This window comes from Furipterus horrens, unplaced genomic scaffold (genome assembly GCF_987537825.1).
Source record: "Furipterus horrens unplaced genomic scaffold, mFurHor1.1.pri manual_scaffold_11, whole genome shotgun sequence".
NCBI classification, from domain to species: domain Eukaryota; kingdom Metazoa; phylum Chordata; class Mammalia; order Chiroptera; family Furipteridae; genus Furipterus; species Furipterus horrens.
In genome coordinates, this window is record NW_028327181.1 from 48,908,538 (window position 1) to 48,916,765 (window position 8,228).

Genomic DNA, 8,228 nt, shown 5'->3' on the forward strand with positions numbered 1-8,228 from the left:
CTTTTCTCACCTTGCTGTTCTAGAAATCTAAAAACTTTTCAAAATCCCAAGCGTGCCACAAGTTCTGGAGAAGCCTTCCCCGACACCAGACTGTACCAATATTAACGCGTATCTTCAAGTCAGTTGTCGAATGCGCATTGGATATGACTCCCAATGAAAACATCAGCTGTGCAAAAAAAACATATAAATATATTTCTTGTGCCTTCATTTGAGCCCTTAGACTGGGTGCGCAGAAAATCCGGACTCTCTTCCTAAGTCCCCAGGATCCCAGGGGCCCTGTTAGGTTCCTGGGGATGGGCTGAATGAGCCCGCTCGGGCTGACTGAACAAAATTCCGCAGGAGGGGCTTAAACAGCAGAAATTTGTTTTCTCGGCGCTCTGCAGGCCGCAGGCCAAGGTCAAGGTTCGGTTTCAGCTGAGGCCTCTCTCAACAGGGCTCGCGGGCAGCTAGCTGCCCTGTCGCTGTGTCCTCGCATGGCCTTTCCTCGTGGGGCGCATCTCTGGTGTCTTTCCTGTGTCCTGTTCTCTTCTTCTAAGGAAGTCCCACCCTGTGGTCTCATTTTAACTTAACCACCTGAATAAAAGCCCTATCTCCAAATACAGGTACATCCAATGGCTACTAGGGGTTAGGGCTTTCATACAGGGATTTTGAAGAACATAATTTGGTCCATAGCATGGGGTAGAGAGGAAGCCCACACATTACAAAGGCAAATGGGCGACCCCTCTGGTCCTCGGTCATCAGACCTCAGAGGCTCATCACCTTGAGTGCAAACACCCAGGTGCCCAGGCGGCCCTTGTCCCCGCAGTCCCGTCACCTCCAGGGACTCTGCCCAGGGCCCAGGGCGCAGGTCCCCCTGCACAACAGCCCTCTCAGCCTTTGCTCTCTCACTCCTGCCCCTCAGTCCCTGACGATCTGTCCTTGTTTCACAGGTGCCCTTCCTCCCTTTTCTGTCAGCCACAGACACTGCGTGCCCAGCACATCCTCATCCCCAGGAGCTGACGCTTGGGAAACGAGCGCAAGGGGGACCCCAGGTGTGCTTTCGCTCTCTCATGACCGCATCCTCTCCTGAGACAGTAAAGGGAGCTCACTGGCTGCCTGAGGTGGGGACGGGAGACCCAAGGAAGAAGAAACTATCTTGAAATGATATGCCTCGCTTGGTTTGAAATACATAAAAAGTAACATAGATGGTTGGATGGACAGAGGGAGAGACACGTGATGACACGTGGTGAAGCATGTGCAGCAAACCTTAACCATGGCATCTAAGGAGTGGGTGACAGGTGGTCAGTGGATGTTTGAAACTTCTCAGTATAAATTGGTAGTGGTGGGGACAATACTAAGGCTCACACTTGCCAGCCTCCTTCCAGTCTGCATTTTCCTCGGTTAAACGTGGTGACTTTTCCTTCCCGCTTATTAGCACTTGGTAGCCTTGAAAGTAAGCTCTCAAGAAAGCGGGACACTCACTGAAGGAGCCGCCTCCCAGAAGCCCAGTGTTCCCCAGCTGTGGTGCCACCAAGCCCTCCAGTGGTGAGGGCACGCAGCGCACTCCTTGACTCTTTGGGGACCCTTTTCGTTGTGCCCCGGAGACCTGGAGGCCGGCGCAGGGCTGGTAGGTCATAAGACCCACCCAGACAATGCTTCATCAAGAATGTGAGAAGAATCTAGAATGCGCCCTAAGAATCTAGAACGCATAACTGCTCCAGCCTAGTGCCAGTTGAGCACATTTACTGAATTAGGGGCTAGTTCCCCTTCGACTGAGAAGAATATTCCAAACAGGTCAAGAGGGAGTTTGCTGTCTCTCTCTCTGCCTCTGGCCAAGAGTCTGTGAGGGACCAAGACCCCTCATTTCAGGCTCTGGTTCAATTGACAGCTGAGATCATAACTGAGAAAGCCCCTCAAGTCAGTTGTGCCTTCTGATGTCTGGAGGCAGCAGGCACAGGGGAAGCTGAGGGTGTTCTTGCTATAAAAGTGTTGGAGGAAGAAAGGATGGAGTGACTTGTTTGGGGCTGAACTGTGTCCCCTTAAAATTTGTATGGTGAAGCCCTAACTTCCAGAAACTCAGAATGTGACATTATTTGGAGTATCTTTAAAGACGTGATCAAGTTAAAATGAGGACATTATGGTAGGTTCGAATCCAATATGACTGGTGTCCTTATAAGAAAAAGAAATTTTGTCCTGGTGGGTGTGGCTCCAGGGATTGAGTGCCACCCTGCAAACCAGAGGGTTGCTGGTTTGATTCCCAGTCAGGGCACATGCCTGAGTTGCAGGACAGGTCCCCAGTTGGGGGTGTGCAAGAGGCAACCACGCATTGATGTTTCTCTCCCTCTCTTCCCTTCTCTAAAACTAAGTATTTTGTAAAAATTCAAGGGTGCACAGAGGATAAGCCAGTGAGGACACAGGAAGGGGGCTGCCACCTGCAAGCCAGGGAGAGGCCTGAAAAGAAACCAGCCCTTTGGCACCTTGATCTCAGACTCCCAGTCTCCCGGAGTGTGAGAAAATAATTTTTATTGTTTGAGTCACTTAATACCCAGTCTGTGGTACTATGTTGTGGCAGCCTGAGTGAGCTCATGCTAGACAGATCCTCTGTGCCACCAGCAAAACCTCACTGACACCCCCTTCCACCAGGTCCCAGGCACTGTGCCTGACACTGAGTTTCAAAAGAAAGTCTAGGAGGCATTAGTGACGGCAGAGGTTGGGGCGGACTGAACCCCCCTTCTGACTCCTGATATATTAAAAAATACACCAGTTTCTAAAAACTTTGGTATTCTTTTCTTTTCTTTTTTTTTAAGATATTGTTTTTATTTATTTTTAGAGAGTGGGAAAGGGAAGGAGAAAAAGAGGGAGACAAACAGCAATGTGCAAGAGAAACACTGATTGGTTGACTCTTGCCCCCAACTGGGGACCTGACCTGCAACCCAGCATGTGCCCTGACTGGGAATTGAACCTGCAACATTTTGGTTCACAGTCCAGCGCTCAATCCACTGAGCCACACCAGGCCAGGCTCTTCGTGAATTCTTTCACAGCCTGCATCACTGACCACCTTAACAGGTGTTGCAATAAATCTAACCAAAAATAACCTCACAGGGTGATCGGATCATTAATTACTAACTGGGCAGGCAGGTCATGGTGAAGGGCCATGTCCCTTCATTAGGAAAAGGTTTTTAAGCAAGTTCTGTCCATTTTTCACCTTTAAAATGCCACTAGTAACACTCCTCCTGAGTGTAGCAACCCTCAAGGGAGCATATAATCTTGCTATCTATCCAGTAATCCAATCCCTGCCTTGCTTTCCTTGCCTTCAAGGAACTGTAAAACTGTCATTTTCCAGATTGAGATATTGCTTTCCAGCAGTTGTCATCAGTTTTGCTGAAATAAACTCATAAAAATTCTCTACATGTTTGGATGTTCTTCCATCAACAATGGAAATATACCTCCCCCAGAGTTCCCTAGCTACTGGAGCAGTTACTGTCTGGTGGCCACATTTTCCTAGGAACTCATGGGACAATTGGAGTGTTGTAGGGAAGCGGGAACTCTCCAGGTGTCCTTTGGCAGTGTGACTTTGATAATTCTCCCATTGGGAGGTGGAATCTAGTTGCTCTCCCCTTGAACCTGGGTGGGTGTTCTTGTAACAGAATGAAGAGTCCCCAAAGTCCGCACAGCACATTGTTTTGGGGATGTGGAAAGGAGATAATACAGCTTTTAAGGTACTTTGCATAATATCTGTGGCAAGTTGGTAACTAGATAATAGCTGTGTTGCAGCCCAGGGCAAAAGGACAGAGGGTAGGCTTAAGATACTTTTCATAAACAATGATGGATGGTGCTCAGGGTCAGCATTTAAAATTAGGGAGAGCCATGAGGATAAAAGGAGACAGGCCACTCCATCTAAAAGGGTGCAGATGGGAGTCGGCTAGGAGGTCTGGTGTGCAGGAAGAGACCCATGATGTAGCAGCTAGGTAGCTTTGTAGGAAAGCTGGTCCACCATGGGAGAGGGCCAAGCAGGGGGAGTGAATGTAGAAGAGGAGGAGTAGCCATGAGGTAGGAGCCGTGAGCTGGGAGGGGGTTCAGCCATGCTGCCTGCAGTGAAGCAGCTATGCAGTTTGTAGCGAAGCTGGTCCGAGATGAAAAGGAAGAAGCGGCTACGCAGTGTGTAGTCAGGATTTGGCCATGTAGGAAAGCAGGCCCGCTGCTGCTTTGGCCGTGCCCGCGCCAGCTGACTCCAAAGCCACCAAGGACGCCGCCTTGCAGAACTCGGACTCTATCTGGACTCTTGGAACTCAGAACATATGGAAAGGACACTCTCTTAGGCCTTGTGCCTTTCCCAGACTTCACCACGATCCAGTGCAACGCGGTACATGCTTTCTTGGACCATTATACAGAGGCTGATGACAGTGTACCCCAGATCCTGAAGGAGAGAGTGCACAGATAAGGAATGGGGAACGACTGGCTTTGGTTTTGCCTTAGAGCCTTTTAGGGAACAAGGGAAGTGCTTGGTCTCATGGGAGAACAGGGTTCCCAGCCCCCCTCGCCCCGCAAGGCTGGAATATTGTAAATAAAGACCTGTTTTTCTCAGCACTAATTGTTGGGTCTTACACCAAGGAGCCACGTGAATGTGCCCTGCTTTGTTCAGTAATGTTCTGAGCCTAATTCTTCTGAAGCACTTAAGTTTCCCTTTCATGTTCTTGGAAGCTGGCCACCATGTGAGGAAGCTCAGCCTGACTACTGAATGACAGTAGTCTACAGGGAGTGGGAGGCTATGTGGAGGCAAACCGAGGCCCCAGATACGAGGCCATGCTACTAGCCACTCAGCTACTGGAGCAGTTACTGCATGAAACAGATGAGCCATCCCCAGAGCAAAACTGGGGACAGTAAAATGGCTGAAAATGGTTTTCAAGCCTCTGCATTGGGGGTAGTTTGTGTACACAACAATGAACAACTTTAAGAGATTCAAAGCACGAAAATGATGATATTGTATATTTTATTTTTAGAGACAGGGGAAGGGAGGGAGAGAAACATCTGTGTGAAAGAAACACCAATCAGTTGCCTCTTGCACTCGTCCTAACAGGGGACCTGGCCTGCAACCCAGGCATGTGCCCTGACAGGGAATCCAATGAGCAACCTTTTGCTTTGCAGGACAACTACTCAGTCCACTAAGCCATACCAGTCAGGGCTGGTTAGATTATATTTATTACTGGTATGTTGAGTCTAAAAGCCCACTGCCTCCATCTCCACGTTCCCTGATGCCCTGATGTCAGGCTCCCTCTACTCCAGAAGGGCTGGGTGAAACCGGAAAAGCCAGCATTTGCGCTGCCTGTCACTACCAGAACCAGTAAGTAGAAACAGGGATTGAATCATTATGTGTGCTTTATTCAGATGGCTGGTGATCTGAGAAGCCTGATCTGAGAAGATGGTGGGTTATGTACCCTAACAGACTGTCTTAAATGTCATTTTAAACTGACCGTTTTTATAAGGAAGAGTGTAGGTAAGGAGTTGGGAATTCAGGGAAAAAGGTAATCAAATAAAAGCTGCAGAATTCTTTCATCTGTGTCCTAAGTGGTGGTCTTTGAGGTGGTCATCTCACCCAGGAGCACAATGGCTCAGATACCGTTTTGATGGCCTGCAGTCCTCCTGCAGCACAAAGGTGGAGCTGCTTATGGTCCCCTGGAGTCAAGGTGGGTCATACCTCCAGTTCCTGAAACAATAGCTTTTTATATACATTGATTACTAAGCTTATTAGCTATTACCTAAAATTAAAATTTTCCAACACTTGAGTCCCCCATCATGGTAACACTTCTGTCTCTGAGCCCCTGACCTATTCTTTGGGAAGTATCAGTCAGCCCGTCCCCTCTTCTGATGATACCCCATTCCTTGTTGACTTGACTGAATTTGGGGCCCTGCCAACTGCAAGGGCACAACCTCATTTGAGCTACTGGGTTCTTCCTAATATTATTTGCCTGCCATAAGCCTAGGAGCTAAGGATTACAGCAAGGATCCAGACCAAAAAGCCCTGTACTTATGGAATTTATATTCCAGTATAACCTCAGATTGGAGAAGTCTTTGCATTTGTCTTCATCATACTCTAGGCATAAGCATATCACACCAAGCATCAGTGCAGGAAGGCATACCATGCCCTGGAAACAGTAGCCACTCACTGTCCTGAGCTTCCCCCAGCTCCCAGAATTTTACAAAGTACATGAACAAAAGCAGTTCTTCCTATATTTTTAAGGTATAAGCAGTCTGCGATTATCTCACAGAAATGAGCCTGGAAACCAATAAGAGAAACCCCCCCCCAAAAAAAAATTTTTTTTGCATGGAATTTAATATTTCTTTCAAAAGGTTCAACGTAGTTATCAAGGGGGGGAAATCATTATTTTATTGCACTTCCTAGTATCTTTTTTACAAGTTTAGTAGTGTTTTTATTTTTCTCAGCTTTATTGATCTATAACTGACATATAACCTTGTATAATTTTAAGGTGCTATGATTTATATAAGTATATATTGCAAAATGACTACTACAATAAGGTTACTTAATACATCCATCACCTCACTTTTGATTTTTTCTGGTCAGAATTCTTAAGATCTACTCTCTTAGTAACTTTCAAGTATGCAATGCAGTATTATTAACTATAACCACCATGCTATACATCAGTTCCCCAGAACTTAATTCATCTTATAACTAAACGTTTACACATTTAACAACCTTCGCCAATTTCCCTTACCCTTCAGTCCCTGCTAACCATCAATCTACTTTATTTCTATGAGGTTTTATTTTCTTATTCGATATAAAAGTGAAATCATATTGTATTTGTCTTCCTCTGGTTTATTTCACGTCACATTGTTAGTCTTAAAATAAAAGGTCAAAGTGAGAGGCAGCGGGCATTTATTGGTGAGCAAAAGAAGCACTGATCTGAATCAGGATCCCAAACAGTGTTCTAATTAGGAGACAAAACCAGGGATACTTATGAGAATTACATCAATAGTAGGAAGGTATTTCTACAGGTGCAGATAACAAAGTAATGTTAATTCTAGAGAATGTTTTTAATTTTCATTTCAGTGATCATCAGTCAGGTAGTGATAATATTTGCTTTTTTGTTTAGGGCTACAATGTTGCTTTAGGTCCAGTCCAATAGTTACTTTGCCCTTTTAACATTTCGAAGGTTTTAGCGGTAAGACCTGCCAGGAAGGTGTCTGGGATGGCAGCTTCTGCTCCATTTTAAAGCGGCTGTCTATATTATTTTGCAGCATAATTCCTAAGGTTCGTCATGATGTCGCAACTCCTTATTTGTTACAACTGAAGACTGGCTCCAGAGCTTGTTCTGCAACCCCTAACTGCTATTCTTGCTTTTCTTCCCAAAAGCCAGTAAAAGCAGTCACTTGAAACATGTCGTCGTCGGCAGCCGTCAGTCTCGAGAGACGATGGTGTAGCTTCTTAAGAGTCTATCTGCACCGCCGAGAATGGCTGTGCAGTCCGACTCGGGAGTGACACGGTATCTGTCTTCTCCCGTGTTGAATCGACATCTTGCGATGACGCTGGAGTGTCCTCTCCAGTGAAGCTGAAGCTACAGAGCCTGGGCAGGGTGATATGGAGGGTCTGCTGTTGCCCATGCAGCAGACCCCCCCTCTCTTCGCAGCTGAAGGGTCCAAGGGAAAGACGGAGTCAATACAGCTTGGCTTCAGGTGCGCCGCAGGAGTTGCCGGTGTTGACTACAACGTCAAACCGCCTTAGGGACTCCGGCTCCGGATTTTCTGTCGGGGTTTACTCCCTTAGCCTTTCCCCTGAAGAGGTATGCCGCAAGGCAGCGGAGGTTTTTTGGAGTCAGAGTTTTCCTTCTCTGATGTGCCCTGACTGGAAGATCGAACCAGCGACACTTAGCTCGCAGGCCGACGCTCAATCCACTGAGCCAAACCAGCCAGGGCTTGAAACATGTACTCATACGAATTACAATGGAAATAAAATTACTGAAAGCTCCTACACTGACATTCTACGTAATTTATCTCCTCGCGTAATGTAATTCTAACACAACCACAAGCAAGATCAAACCAAAGCACCGGGGGACTGACTTGCTTAAGAGGATAGCTCACAACTGGTGGCGACCGGGCTCGCACCCCTCGTGGGAAGTGGAAACTCCAAGGGCCAGTTCCTGCGCCGCTACCGCTTTTTCCGTCCGCGCACTCCCGGAAGCCCTGCCCAGGCCAAGGACGGTTTCCGGAAAATCTTGACAGCCGAGAGCCGGAAA